The following is a 17,237-nucleotide window of genomic DNA, read 5'->3' on the forward strand; positions in this document are numbered from 1 at the left end:
AAATGTTATTGTGTTTTGCTGAATTATATATTGATTCGTTGTCAAGGTTCTGGTGATATAACAAAATTGTTATTGTATTATCTCTAATTCTCCATCTTCCAATCGGAGCATAATAACTCTTAAATATCAAATTGCTGCATATTGCACTTCACTAAATGTATCAGACAAACGAGTGCAACTGAAAGTAAATCAGTAGCTACAACGCAACTAAGCTTAAGCATTGTCCACAAAACTAATATACACCAATAACGCTGAAAACATGTGGGTATAAGATCTAAGTAGCTCTTACTTAAAATTGTATTATTCAAACTTGAAACCTTAAGAGCAGCAAACACTGATGTCCCCTGTATGCATTGAAGAGACATTTGAAGAGGATATAACAATTTACATCTACTTCAAAGTCAATTTAATTAACATCAGTCATGGGTGTGACGAGAGCTTACCGTAGGAAAGATTTGTTATTCTCTGACACAATTTGAAAATCATATCATAATCATATGAATTTTCGTGTTGGCATTTATGATACTGATCAAGTCTACAAATGGCTTTGATATGTCTTCAACTGCTCTGCTTCGCATTTTGTAATTCCATATTTATTCTTTTAGAGGCTGCGGATAATTAAAAGAGAGTCTTATATATGATCTCTACAGTATGCAAAAACAGTGAAGATAAGCCTTAATCCGCAACAGCACGACGAAGAGATGTACATCTACGCGATTCATATGTGTTGTTTTAACAGAATAACGTCTAATTTAACAGCATAGCTAAACGTAGCAATACATAATACGCATAAACGAACCCATAAAATATAAATCTCGTTTCAAAGCTTCAAATCTGACTCAATTGTCTGCGTCTTGTATTCTTTCTAGGCATATGCTTTTCAGCTGTATATATGTTACAAAAATACGTCGAGGATTTCTACATCGAATTTGAAACTTTAAACATTGCGTTGAAAAACTTATTTGTTGGCATATAATTGGACGTATGAGACTGATATTTCTTTTCTCGGTGTAACCCTGGCACATACGCAAATGTTCTCTTTTGAGGTTTTAACCTGTAAACAAGCGTTAAGAAAGGCATATCTCGTCGTCACTGTGTAACATACGTCGCATAATGTAAAGATATACCCTAAACAAACGATCGACACCTCCAAAAGAAAGGTGGTTGACATGTTTGTCATTCCGTTCTGGCGACACAAGGACAAACATCAAACAAGTTACCCTATACAATTATAAATCGGTAAACCAAACATAAACATTTTTATTTCCCTATGACATATCATGAACATATTTTGGATTTTATATGGTAAAATACAAATTTCTTTCGACACACATACAGGAATAAAGACCAACAAATCTTGCTTATTAATGAGACAAAAATATTCAGTAGAGATTACCTGTGGGACTTGTGCCATTTCCTGCAGGAGCTGAAAACAAAAGGGATATTAAAGGATAATAAAATCAGTCCTCAATACGGCAAGCTTGAATGTGACGAAAACATAAGGAGCATAATTTAATTGAACCTTAATAATCCAAAGCTGAAATCAAAGATTTCCAAATATGTGATTGTTATTAGGCAAATATGAAAGTTATAAAATGCAGAACTGCGTAAAACACAACAACTTAGTTCGTCGAAGTATTTTTGATGATGCATATCTTTGCAACGAAAGTTGAGGAATGTCCACATTCAACATAGATTTGTTGTTGTAGGGTATAAGCCATTTTTCCGCACACGATAGGCTATACATGTGGCTAATACTAATGGTGGAGGAAGAACCCGGGGAAAACCCGGAAAGAACCACCGACCCACGAGAAGCTACTGGCAAGCTTTATCACATACCCGCCCTAGCCGAACCCGAGACTCGAACACGCGCAGACATAGGTGAGATGGCAGTGATCCGTAACGGAGAGCGCTTTAGACCACTCCGCCACTCGGACTCCACATTTGACATAGGGCTGGGAAACTCATAATTTGTTTTCAATATACCAGCTTCGCATTTCAAAGTTTTACAAGTACCCTTAATATCTCCATCCACATATACTTGGAAAACGTAGATCGACGGCAAAGAAGAAAACTCGTTATCGAAATCAATATATAATCTTTTCTTCAAGATTTTCAAACGACTAGTTTACAACTGCATGATTGTTTTTATGTAAAGTAGTTTCTTGTAATCAACGGCAGCGGTTTTCTAAACCTATAGGATGTTATGATTAATAACTTTATATTTAAAAAAGACTGCTAAGTAAATAGGATGTAACATGCACAATTTAACACGTTGCATATTTAATCAATCGGGTTGAAAATGCTTATGTGACAGGTCTATAATAAGAAATGATTTTGTGTTTTGCTGAATTATAAATTGATTCTATGTCAAGATTCTGGTGATATGACAATAATTTTTATTGTATTATCTCAATTCTCCATCTTCCAATCGGAGCATAATAACTATTAAATATTAAATTGCTGCATATTGCACTTCACTAAATGTATCAGACAAACGAGTGCATATGACAGTGAATCAGTAGCTACAACGCAACTAAGCTTAAGCATTGTCCACAAAACGAATATACACCGATAACGCTGAAAACATGTGGGTCTAACATCTAAGTAGCTCTTACTTAAAATTGTATTATTCAAACTTTGAAACCTTAAGAGCAGCAAACACTGATGTCCCCTTTATGCATTGAAGAGACATTTGAAGAAGATTTCACAATTTCCATCTCCTTCAAAGTCAATTTAATTAATGTCAGTCATGGGTGTGACGAGAGCATACCGTAGGAAAGATTTATTATTCTCTGACACAATTTGACCATCATATCATAATCATATGAATTTTCGTGTTGGCATTTAAGATACTGATCAAGTCTACAAATGGCTTTGATATGTCTTCAACTGTTCTGCTTGGTATTTTATAGTTGCATATTTATTCTTTTAGAGGCTGCGGATAATTAAAAGAGAGTCTTATATATGATCTCTACAGTATGCAATAACAGTGAAGATAAGGCTTAATCCACAACAGCACGACGAAGAGATGACCATTTACGCGATTCATATGTGTTGTCTAAACAGAATTACGTCAAAGACGATAATTTAACAGCATAGCTAAACGTAGCAATACATAATACGCATAAACGAACCCATAAAATATAAATCTCGTTTCAAAGCTTCAAATCTGACTCAATTGTCTGCGTCTTGTATTCTTTCTAGGCATATGCTTTTCAGCTGTATATATGTTACAAAAATACGTCGAGGATTTCTACATCGAATTTGAAACTTTAAACATTGCGTTGAAAAACTTATTTGTTGGCATATAATTGGACGTTTGAGACTGATATTTCTTTTCTCGGTGTAACCCTGGCACATACGCAAATGTTCTCTTTTGAGGTTTTAACCTGTCAACAAGCGTTAAGAAAGGCATATCTCGTCGTCACTGTGTAACATACGTCGCATAATGTAAAGATATACCCTAAACAAACGATCGACACCTCCAAAAGAAAGGTGGTTGACATGTTTGTCATTCCGTTCTGGCGACACAAGGACAAACATCAAACAAGTTACCCTATACAATTATAAATCGGTAAACCAAACATAAACATTTTTATTTCCCTATGATATATCATGAACATATTTTGGATTTTATCCGGTAAAACAAATTTCTTTCGAAACACATACAGGAATAAAGACCAACAAATCTTGCTTATTAATGAGACAAAAATATTCAGTAGAGATTACCTATGGGACTTGTGCCATTTCCTGGAGGAGTTGAAAACAAAAGGGATATTAAAGGATAATAAAATCAGTCCTCAATACGGCAAGCTTGAATGTGACAAAAACATAAGGAGCATAATTTAATTGAACCTTAATAATCCAAAGCTGAAATCAAAGATTTCCAAATATGTGATTGTTATTAGGCAAATATGAAAGTTATAAAATGCAGAACTGCGTAAAACACAACAACTTAGTTCGTCGAAGTATTTTTGATGATGCATATCTTTGCAACGAAAGTTGAGGAATGTCCACATTCAACATAGATTTGTTGTTGTAGTTTATAAGCCATTTTTACGCACACGATAGGCTATACATGTGGCTAATATTAATGGTGGAGGAAGAACCCGGGGAAAACCCGGAAAGAACCACCGACCCATGAGAAGCTACTGGCAAGATTTATCACATACCCACCCTGCCCGAACCCGAGACTCGAACACGCGCAGACATAGGTGACATGGCAATGATCCGTAACAGAGAGCACTTTAGACCACTCGGCCACTCGGACTCCACATTTGACATAGAGCTGGGCAAATCATAATTTGTTTTCAATATACCTGCATCGCATTTCAAACTTGTACAAGTACCCTTTATATCTCCATCGAGATACACTTGGAAAACTTAGGTCGAGGACAAAGAAGAAAACTCGTTATCGAAATCAATATATAATCTTTTCTTCAAGATTTGTCAAACGACTAGTTTACAACTGCATGATTGTTTTTATGAAAAGTAGTTTCTTGTAATCAACGGCAGCGGTTTTCTAATCCTATAGGATGTAATATTTAATTATTTTATATTTAACACACACTGCTAAGTAAATAGGATGTAACATCCAAAATTTAACACGTTGCATATTTAATCAATCGGGTTGAAAGTGCTTATGTGACAGGTCTAGAATAAGAAATGGTTTTGTGTTTTGCTGAATTATATATTGATTCGTTGTCAAGGTTCTTGTGATATAACAATAATTTCTATTGTATTATCTCTAATTCTCCATCTTCCAATCGGAGCATAATAACTATTAAATACCAAATTGCTGCATATTGCACTTCACTAAATGTATCAGACAAACGGTGCAACTGAAAGTAAATCAGCAGCTACAACGCAACTAAGCTTAAGCATTGTCCACAAAACGAATATACACCGATACCGCTGAAAACATGTGGGGTTAAGATCTAAGTAGCTCTTACTTAAAATTGTATTATTCAAACTTTGAAACCTTAAGAGCAGCAAACACTGATGTCCCCTTTATGCATTGAAGAGACATTTGAAGAAGATTTCACAATTTCCATCTCCTTCAAAGTCAATTTAATTAATGTCAGTCATGGGTGTGACGAGAGCCTACCGTAGGAAAGATTTGTTATTCTCTGACACAATTTGACCATCATATCATAATCATATGAATTTTCGTGTTGGCATTTAAGATACTGATCAAGTCTACAAATGGCTTTGATATGTCTTCAACTGTTCTGCTTGGTATTTTATAGTTGCATATTTATTCTTTTAGAGGCTGCGGATAATTAAAAGAGAGTCTTATATATGATCTCTACAGTATGCAATAACAGTGAAGATAAGGCTTAATCCACAACAGCACGACGAAGAGATGACCATTTACGCGATTCATATGTGTTGTCTAAACAGAATTACGTCAAAGACGATAATTTAACAGCATAGCTAAACGTAGCAATACATAATACGCATAAACGAACCCATAAAATATAAATCTCGTTTCAAAGCTTCAAATCTGACTCAATTGTCTGCGTCTTGTATTCTTTCTAGGCATATGCTTTTCAGCTGTATATATGTTACAAAAATACGTCGAGGATTTCTACATCGAATTTGAAACTTTAAACATTGCGTTGAAAAACTTATTTGTTGGCATATAATTGGACGTTTGAGACTGATATTTCTTTTCTCGGTGTAACCCTGGCACATACGCAAATGTTCTCTTTTGAGGTTTTAACCTGTCAACAAGCGTTAAGAAAGGCATATCTCGTCGTCACTGTGTAACATACGTCGCATAATGTAAAGATATACCCTAAACAAACGATCGACACCTCCAAAAGAAAGGTGGTTGACATGTTTGTCATTCCGTTCTGGCGACACAAGGACAAACATCAAACAAGTTACCCTATACAATTATAAATCGGTAAACCAAACATAAAAATTTTTATTTCCCTATGATATATCATGAACATATTTTGGATTTTATCCGGTAAAACAAATTTCTTTCGAAACACATACAGGAATAAAGACCAACAAATCTTGCTTATTAATGAGACAAAAATATTCAGTAGAGATTACCTATGGGACTTGTGCCATTTCCTGGAGGAGTTGAAAACAAAAGGGATATTAAAGGATAATAAAATCAGTCCTCAATACGGCAAGCTTGAATGTGACAAAAACATAAGGAGCATAATTTAATTGAACCTTAATAATCCAAAGCTGAAATCAAAGATTTCCAAATATGTGATTGTTATTAGGCAAATATGAAAGTTATAAAATGCAGAACTGCGTAAAACACAACAACTTAGTTCGTCGAAGTATTTTTGATGATGCATATCTTTGCAACGAAAGTTGAGGAATGTCCACATTCAACATAGATTTGTTGTTGTAGTTTATAAGCCATTTTTACGCACACGATAGGCTATACATGTGGCTAATATTAATGGTGGAGGAAGAACCCGGGGAAAACCCGGAAAGAACCACCGACCCATGAGAAGCTACTGGCAAGATTTATCACATACCCACCCTGCCCGAACCCGAGACTCGAACACGCGCAGACATAGGTGACATGGCAATGATCCGTAACAGAGAGCACTTTAGACCACTCGGCCACTCGGACTCCACATTTGACATAGAGCTGGGCAAATCATAATTTGTTTTCAATATACCTGCATCGCATTTCAAACTTGTACAAGTACCCTTTATATCTCCATCGAGATACACTTGGAAAACTTAGGTCGAGGACAAAGAAGAAAACTCGTTATCGAAATCAATATATAATCTTTTCTTCAAGATTTGTCAAACGACTAGTTTACAACTGCATGATTGTTTTTATGAAAAGTAGTTTCTTGTAATCAACGGCAGCGGTTTTCTAATCCTATAGGATGTAATATTTAATTATTTTATATTTAACACACACTGCTAAGTAAATAGGATGTAACATCCAAAATTTAACACGTTGCATATTTAATCAATCGGGTTGAAAGTGCTTATGTGACAGGTCTAGAATAAGAAATGGTTTTGTGTTTTGCTGAATTATATATTGATTCGTTGTCAAGGTTCTTGTGATATAACAATAATTTCTATTGTATTATCTCTAATTCTCCATCTTTCTATTAATTTCTATTGTATTATCTCTAATTCTACCCTAACCCGAGACATATACTTGGAAAACGTAGGTCGAGGACAAAGAAGAAAACTCGTTATCGAAATCAATATATAATCTTTTCTTCAAGATTTGTCAAACGACTAATTTACAACTGCATGATTGTTTTTATGAAAAGTAGTTTCTTGTATTCAACGGCAGCGGTTTTCTAATCCTATAGGATGTACAACTTAATAACTTTATATTTCACAAAGACTGCTAAGAAAATAGGATGTAACATCCAAAATTTAACACGTTGCATATTTAATCAATCGGGTTGAAAGTGCTTATGTGACAGGTCTATAATAAGAAATGTTTTTGTGTTTTGCTGAATTATATATTGATTCGTTGTCAAGGTTCTGGTGATATAACAATAATTTCTATTGTATCATCTCTAATTCTCCATCTTACAATCGTAGCATAATAACTATTAAATACCAAATTGCTGCATATTGCACTTCACTAAATGTATCAGACAAACGAGTGCAACTGAAAGTAAATCAGTAGCTACAACGCAACTAAGCTTAAGCATTGTCCACAAAACGAATATACACCGATAACGCTGAAAACATGTGGGTCTAAGATCTAAGTAGGTCTTACTTAAAATTGTATTATTCAAACTTTGAAACCTTAAGAGCAGCAAACACTGATGTCCCCTTTATGCATTGAAGAGACATTTGAAGAAAATTTCACAATTTCCATCTCCTTCAAAGTCAATTTAATTAATGTCAGTCATAGGTGTGACGAGAGCTTACCGTAGGAGAGATGTATTATTCTCTGACACAATTTGACCATCATATCATAATCATATGAATTTTCGTGTTGGCATTTAAGATACTGATCAAGTCCAAAAATGGCTTTGATATGTCTTCAACTGTTCTGCTTGGTATTTTATAGTTGCATATTTATTCTTTTAGAGGCTGCGGATAATTAAACGAGAGTCTTATATATGATCTCTACAGCATGCAATAACAGTGAAGATAAGCCTTAATCCGCAACAGCACGACGAGGAAATGACCATTTACGCGATTCACATGTGTTGTTTTAACAGAATTACGTCAAAGACGATAATTTAACAGCATAGCTAAACGTAGCAATACATAATACGCATAAACGAACCCATAAAATATAAATCTCGTTTGAAAGCTTCAAATCTGACTCAATTGTCTGCGTCTTGTATTCTTTCTAGGCATATGCTTTTCAGCTGTATATATGTTACAAAAATACGTCGAGGATTTCTACATCGAATTTGAAACTTTAAACATTGCGTTGAAAAACTTATTTGTTGGCATATAATTGGACGTTTGAGACTGATATTTCTTTTCTCGGTGTAACCCTGGCACATATGCAAATGTTCTCTTTTGAGGTTTTAACCTGCCAACAAGCGTTAAGAAAGGCATATCTCGTCGTCACTGTGTAACATACGTCGCATAATGTAAAGATATACCCTAAACAAACGATCGACACCTCCAAAAGAAAGGTGGTTGACATGTTTGTCATTCCGTTCTGGCGACACAAGGACAAACATCAAACAAGTTACCCTATACAATTATAAATCGGTAAACCAAACATAAACATTTTTATTTCCCTATGATATATCATGAACATATTTTGGATTTAATCCGGTAAAATACAAATTTCTTTCGACACACATACAGGAATAAAGACCAACAAATCTTGCTTATTAATGAGACAAAAATATTCAGTAGAGATTACCTGTGGGACTTGTGCCATTTCCTGCAGGAGCTGAAAACAAAAGGGATATTAAAGGATAATAAAATCAGTCCTCAATACGGCAAGCTTGAATGTGACAAAAACATAAGGAGCATAATTTAATTGAACCTTAATAATCCAAAGCTGAAATCAAAGATTTCCAAATATGTGATTGTTATTAGGCAAATATGAAAGTTATAAAATGCAGAACTGCGTAAAACACAACAACTTAGTTCGTCGAAGTATTTTTGATGATGCATATCTTTGCAACGAAAGTTGAGGAATGTCCACATTCAACATAGATTTGTTGTTGTAGTTTATAAGCCATTTTCACGCACACGATAGGCTATACATGTGGCTAATATTAATGGTGGAGGAAGAACCCGGGGAAAACCCGGAAAGAACCACCGACCCACGAGATGCTACTGACAAGCTTTATCACATACCCACCCTACCCGAACCCGAGACATATACTTGGAAAACGTAGGTCGAGGGCAAAGAAGAAAACTCGTTATCGAAATCAATATATAATATTTTCTTCAAGATTTGTCAAACGACTAGTTTACAACTGCATGATTGTTTTTATGAAAAGTAGTTTCTTGTAATCACCGGCAGCGGTTTTCTAATCCTATAGGATGCAAAACTTAATAACTTTATATTTCACAAAGACTGCTAAGAAAATAGGATGTAACATCCAAAATTTAACACGTTGCATATTTAATCACTCGGGTTGAAAGTGCTTATGTGACAGGTCTATAATAAGAAATGTTTTTGTGTTTTGCTGAATTATATATTGATTCGTTGTCAAGGTTCTGGTGATATAACAATAATTTCTATTGTATTATCTCTAATTCTCCATCTTCCAATCGGAGCATAATAACTATTAAATACCAAATTGCTGCATATTGCACTTCACTAAATGTATCAGACAAACGAGTGCAACTGAAAGTAAATCAGCAGCTACAACGCAACTAAGCTTAAGCATTGTCCACAAAACGAATATACACCGATACCGCTGAAAACATGTGGGTTTAAAATCTAAGTAGCCCTTACTTAAAATTGTATTATTCAAACTTTGAAACCTTAAGAGCAGTAAACACTGATGTCCCCTTTATGCATTGAAGAGACATTTGAAGAAGATTTCACAATTTCCATCTCCTTCAAAGTCAATTTATTTAATGTCAGTCATGGGTGTGACGAGAGCTTACCGTAGGAAAGATTTGTTATTCTCTGACACAATTTGACCATCATATCATAATCATACGAATTTTCGTGTTGGCATTTATGATACTGATCAAGTCTACAAATGGCTTTCATATATCTTCAACTGTTCTGCTTGGTATTTTATAGTTGCATATTTATTCTTTTAGAGGCTGCGGATAATTAAAAGAGAGTCTTATATATGATCTCTACAGTATGCAATAACAGTGAAGATAAGCCTTAATCCACAACAGCACGACGAAGAGATGACCATTTACGCGATTCATATGTGTTGTCTAAACAGAATTACGTCAAAGACGATAATTTAACAGCATAGCTAAACGTAGCAATACATAATACGCATAAACGAACCCATAAAATATAAATCTCGTTTCAAAGCTTCAAATCTGACTCAATTGTCTGCGTCTTGTATTCTTTCTAGGCATATGCTTTTCAGCTGTATATATGTTACAAAAATACGTCGAGGATTTCTACATCGAATTTGAAACTTTAAACATTGCGTTGAAAAACTTATTTGTTGGCATATAATTGGACGTTTGAGACTGATATTTCTTTTCTCGGTGTAACCCTGGCACATACGCAAATGTTCTCTTTTGAGGTTTTAACCTGTCAACAAGCGTTAAGAAAGGCATATCTCGTCGTCACTGTCTAACACGTCGCATAATGTAAAGATATACCCTAAACAAAAGATCGACACCTCCAAAAGAAAGGTGGTTGACATGTTTGTCATTCCGTTCTGGCGACACAAGGACAAACATCAAACAAGTTACCCTATACAATTATAAATCGGTAAACCAAACATAAACATTTTTATTTCCCTATGATCTATCATGAACATATTTTGGATTTTATCCGGTAAAATACAAATTTCTTTCGACACACATACAGGAATAAAGACCAACAAATCTTGCTTATTAATGAGACAAAAATATTCAGTAGAGACTTGTGCCGAGTGGCCGAGTGGTCTAAAGCGCTCTCCGTTACGGATCACTGTAAGTTGCTACCTTTGTTTAGGGTATATCTTTACATTATGCGACGTGTTACACAGTGACGACGAGATATGCCTTTCAGTGCGACTTGTGCCATTTCCTGGAGGAGCTGAAAACAAAAGGGATATTAAAGGATAATAAAATCAGTCCTCAATACGGCAAGCTTGAATGTAACAAAAACATAAGGAGCATAATTTAATTGAACCTTAATAATCCAAAGCTGAAATCAAAGATTTCCAAATATGTGATTGTTATTAGGCAAATATGAAAGTTATAAAATGCAGAACTGCGTAAAACACAACAACTTAGTTCGTTGAAGTATTTTTGATGATGCATATCTTTGCAACGAAAGTTGAGGAATGTCCACATTCAACATAGATTTGTTGTTGTAGTTTATAAGCCATTTTTACGCACACGATAGGCTATACATGTGGCTAATATTAATGGTGGAGGAAGAACCCGGGGAAAACCCGGAAAAAACCACTGACCCATGAGAAGCTACTGGCAAGATTTATCACATACCCACCCTGCCCGAACCCGAGACTCGAACACGCGCAGACATAGGTGACATGGCAGTGATCCGTAACGGACAGCACTTTAGACCACTCGGCCACTCGGACTCCACATTTGACATAGAGCTGGGAAAATCATAATTTGTTTTCAATATACCTGCATCGCATTTCAAACTTGTACAAGTACCCTTTATATCTCCATCGACATACACTTGGAAAACTTAGGTCGAGGACAAAGAAGAAAAATCGTTATCGAAATCAATATATAATCTTTTCTTCAAGATTTGTCAAACGACTAGTTTACAACTGCATGATTGTTTTTATGAAAAGTAGTTTCTTGTAATCAACGGCAGCGGTTTTCTAATCCTATAGGATGTAATATTTAATTATTTTATATTTAACACACACTGCTAAGTAAATATGATGTAACATCCAAAATTTAACACGTTGCATATTTAATCAATCGGGTTGAAAGTGCTTATGTGACAGGTCTAGAATAAGAAATGGTTTTGTGTTTTGCTGAATTATATATTGATTCGTTGTCAAGGTTCTGGTGATATAACAATAATTTCTATTGTATTATCTCTAATTCTCCATCTTCCAATCGGAGCATAATAACTATTAAATACCAAATTGCTGCATATTGCACTTCACTAAATGTATCAGACAAACGAGTGCAACTGAAAGTAAATCAGCAGCTACAACGCAACTAAGCTTAAGCATTGTCCACAAAACGAATATACACCGATACCGCTGAAAACATGTGGGTTTAAGATCTAAGTAGCTCTTACTTAAAATTGTATTATTCAAACTTTGAAACCTTAAGAGCAGTAAACACTGATGTCCCCTTTATGCATTGAAGAGACATTTGAAGAAGATTTCACAATTTCCATCTCCTTCAAAGTCAATTTATTTAATGTCAGTCATGGGTGTGACGAGAGCTTACCGTAGGAAAGATTTGTTATTCTCTGACACAATTTGACCATCATATCATAATCATATGAATTTTCGTGTTGGCATTTATGATACTGATCAAGTCTACAAATGGCTTTGATATGTCTTCAACTGTTCTGCTTGGTATTTTATAGTTGCATATTTATTCTTTTAGAGGCTGCGGATAATTAAAAGAGAGTCTTATATATGATCTCTACAGCATGCAATAACAGTGAAGATAAGCCTTAATCCGCAACAGCACGACGAAGAGATGACCATTTACGCGATTCATATGTGTTGTTTTAACAGAATTACGTCAAAGACGATAATTTAACAGCATAGCTAAACGTAGCAATACATAATACGAATAAACGAACCCATAAAATATAAATCTCGTTTCAAAGCTTCAAATCTGACTCAATTGTATGCGTCTTGTATTCTTTCTAGGCATATGATTTTCAGCTGTATATATGTTACAAAAATACGTCGAGGATTTCTACATCGAATTTGAAACTTTAAACATTGCGTTGAAAAACTTATTTGTTGGCATATAATTGGACGTTTGAGACTGATATTTCTTTTCTCGGTGTAACCCTGGCACATACGCAAATGTTCTCTTTTGAGGTTTTAACCTGTCAACAAGCGTTAAGAAAGGCATATCTCGTCGTCACTGTCTAACACGTCGCATAATGTAAAGATATACCCTAAACAAAAGATCGACACCTCCAAAAGAAAGGTGGTTGACATGTTTGTCATTCCGTTCTGGCGACACAAGGACAAACATCAAACAAGTTACCCTATACAATTATAAATCGGTAAACCAAACATAAACATTTTTATTTCCCTATGATCTATCATGAACATATTTTGGATTTTATCCGGTAAAATACAAATTTCTTTCGACACACATACAGGAATAAAGACCAACAAATCTTGCTTATTAATGAGACAAAAATATTCAGTAGAGACTTGTGCCGAGTGGCCGAGTGGTCTAAAGCGCTCTCCGTTACGGATCACTGTAAGTTGCTACCTTTGTTTAGGGTATATCTTTACATTATGCGACGTGTTACACAGTGACGACGAGATATGCCTTTCAGTGCGACTTGTGCCATTTCCTGGAGGAGCTGAAAACAAAAGGGATATTAAAGGATAATAAAATCAGTCCTCAATACGGCAAGCTTGAATGTAACAAAAACATACGGAGCATAATTTAATTGAACCTTAATAATCCAAAGCTGAAATCAAAGATTTCCAAATATGTGATTGTTATTAGGCAAATATGAAAGTTATAAAATGCAGAACTGCGTAAAACACAACAACTTAGTTCGTCGAAGTATTTTTGATGATGCATATCTTTGCAACGAAAGTTGAGGAATGTCCACATTCAACATTGATTTGTTGTTGTAGTTTATAAGCCATTTTTACGCACACGATAGGCTATACATGTGGCTAATATTAATGGTGGAGGAAGAACCCGGGGAAAACCCGGAAAGAACCACCGACCCACGACAAGCTACTGGCAAGCTTTATCAAATACACACCCTGCCCGAACCCCAGACTCGAACACGCGCAGACAAAATTGAGATGGCAGTGATCCGTAACGGAGAGCGCTTTAGACCACTCGGCCACTCGGACTCCACATTTGACATAGAGCTGGGAAAATCATAATTTGTTTTCAATATACCAGCATCGCATTTCAAAGTTTCACAAGTACCCTTTATATCTCCATCGAGATACACTTGGAAAAGTTAGGTCGAGGGCAAAGAAGAAAAATCGTTATCGAAATCAATATATAATCTTTTCTTCAAGATTTGTCAAACGACTAGTTTACAACTGCATGATTGTTTTTATGTAAAGTAGTTTCTTGTAATCAACGGCGCCGGTTTTCTAATCCTATATAATGTAATACTTAATAACTTTATATTTAACAAAGACTGCTAAGTAAATAGGATGTAACATCCAAAATTTAACACGTTGCATATTTAATCAATCGGGTTGAAAGTGCTTATGTGACAGGTCTATAATAAGAAATGTTTTTGTGTTTTGCTGAATTATATATTGATTCGTTGTCAAGGTTCTGGTGATATAACAATAATTTTTATTGTATTATCTCTAATTCTCCATCTTACAATCGGAGCATAATAACTATTAAATACCAATTTGCTGCATATTGCACTTCACTAAATGTATCAGACAAACGAGTGCAACTGAAAGTAACTCAGTAGCTACAACGCAACTAAGCTTAAGCATTGTCCACAAAACGAATATACACCAATAAAGCTGAAAACATGTGGGTCTAAGATCTAAGTAGCTCTTACTTGAAATTGTATTATTCAAACTTTGAAACCTTGAGAGCAGCAAACACTGATGTCCGCTTTATGCATTGAAGAGACATTTGAAGAAGATTTCACAATTTCCATCTCCTTCAAAGTCAATTTAATTAATGTCAGTCATGGGTGTGACGAGAGCTTACCGTAGGAAAGATTTATTATTCACTGACACAATTTGACCATCATATCATAATCATATGAATTTTCGTGTTGGCATTTAAGATACTGATCAAGTCTACAAATGGCTTTGATATGTCTTCAACTGTTCTGCTTGGTATTTTATAGTTGCATATTTATTCTTTTAGAGGCTGCGGATAATTAAAAGAGAGTCTTATATATGATCTCTACAGCATGCAGTAACAGTGAAGATAAGCCTTAATCCACAACAGCACGACGAAGAGATGACCATTTACGCGATTCATATGTGTTGTTTTAACAGAATTACGTCAAAGACGATAATTTAACAGCATAGCTAAACGTAGCAATACATAATACGCATAAACGAACCCATAAAATATAAATCTCGTTTGAAAGCTTCAAGTCTGACTCAATTGTCTGCGTCTTGTATTCTTTCTAGGCATATGCTTTTCAGCTGTATATATTTTACAAAAATACGTCGAGGATTTTTACATCGAATTTGAAACTTTAAACATTGCGTTGAAAAACTTATTTGTTGGCATATAATTGGACGTTTGAGACTGATATTTCTTTTCTCGGTGTAACCCTGGCACATATGCAAATGTTCTCTTTTGAGGTTTTAACCTGCCAACAAGCATTAAGAAAGGCATATCTCGTCGTCACTGTGTAACATACGTCGCATAATGTAAAGATATACCCTAAACAAACGATCGACACCTCCAAAAGAAAGGTGGTTGACATGTTTGTCATTCCGTTCTGGCGACACAAGGACAAACATCAAACAAGTTACCCTATACAATTATAAACCGGTAAACCAAACATAAACATTTTTATTTCCCCATGATATATCATGAACATATTTTGGATTCAATCCGGTAAAATACAAATTTCTTTCGACACACATACAGGAATAAAGACCAACAAATCTTGCTTATTAATGAGACAAAAATATTCAGTAGAGATTACCTGTGCGACTTGTGCCATTTCCTGCAGGAGCTGAAAACAAAAGGGATATTAAAGGATAATAAAATCAGTCCTCAATACGGCAAGCTTGAATGTGACAAAAACATAAGGAGCATAATTTAATTGAACCTTAATAATCCAAAGCTGAAATCGAAGATTTCCAAATATGTGATTGTTATTAGGCAAATATGAAAGTTATAAAATGCAGAACTGCGTAAAACACAACAACTTAGTTCGTCGAAGTATTTTTGATGATGCATATCTTCGCAACGAAAGTTGAGGAATGTCCACATTCAACATAGATTTGTTGTTGTAGTTTATAAGCCATTTTCACGCACACGATAGGCTATACATGTGGCTAATATTAATGGTGGAGGAAGAACCCGGGGAAAACCCGGAAAGAACCACCGACCCACGAGAAGCTACTGGCAAGCTTTATCACATACCCACCCTACCCGAACCCGAGACATATACTTGGAAAACGTAGGTCGAGGGCAAAGAAGAAAACTCGTTATCGAAATCAATATATAATCTTTTCTTCAAGATTTGTCAAACGACTAGTTTACAACTGCATGATTGTTTTTATGAAAAGTAGTTTCTTGTAATCAACGGCAGCGGTTTTCTAATCCTATAGGATGTACAACTTAATAACTTTATATTTCACAAAGACTGCTAAGATAATAGGATGTAACATCCAAAATTTAACACGTTGCATATTTAATCAATCGGGTTGAAAGTGCTTATGTGACAAGTCTATAATAAGAAATGCTTTTGTGTTTTGCTGAATTATATATTGATTCGTTGTCAAGGTTCTGGTGATATAACAATAATTTCTATTGTATTATCTCTAATTCTCCATCTTACAATCGGAGCATAATAACGACTAAATACCAAATTGCTGCATATTGCACTTCACTAAATGTATCAGACAAACGAGTGCAACTGAAAGTAAATCAGTAGCTACAACGCAACTAAGCTTAAGCATTGTCCACAAAACGAATATACACCGATAACGCTGAAAACATGTGGGTCTAAGATCTAAGTAGGTCTTACTTAAAATTGTATTATTCAAACATTGAAACCTTAAGAGCAGCAAACACTGATGTCCCCTTTATGCATTGAAGAGACATTTGAAGAAGATTTCACAATTTCCATCTCCTTCAAAGTCAATTTAATTAATGTCAGTCATGGGTGTGACGAGAGCCTACCGTAGGAAAGATTTATTATTCTCTGACACAATTTGACCATCATATCATAATCATATGAATTTTCGTGTTGGCATTTAAGATACTGATCAAGTCTA

Source organism: Sinohyriopsis cumingii, chromosome 10 (genome assembly GCF_028554795.1).
Source record: "Sinohyriopsis cumingii isolate HCF-2022 chromosome 10, ASM2855479v2, whole genome shotgun sequence".
NCBI lineage: Eukaryota > Metazoa > Mollusca > Bivalvia > Unionida > Unionidae > Sinohyriopsis > Sinohyriopsis cumingii.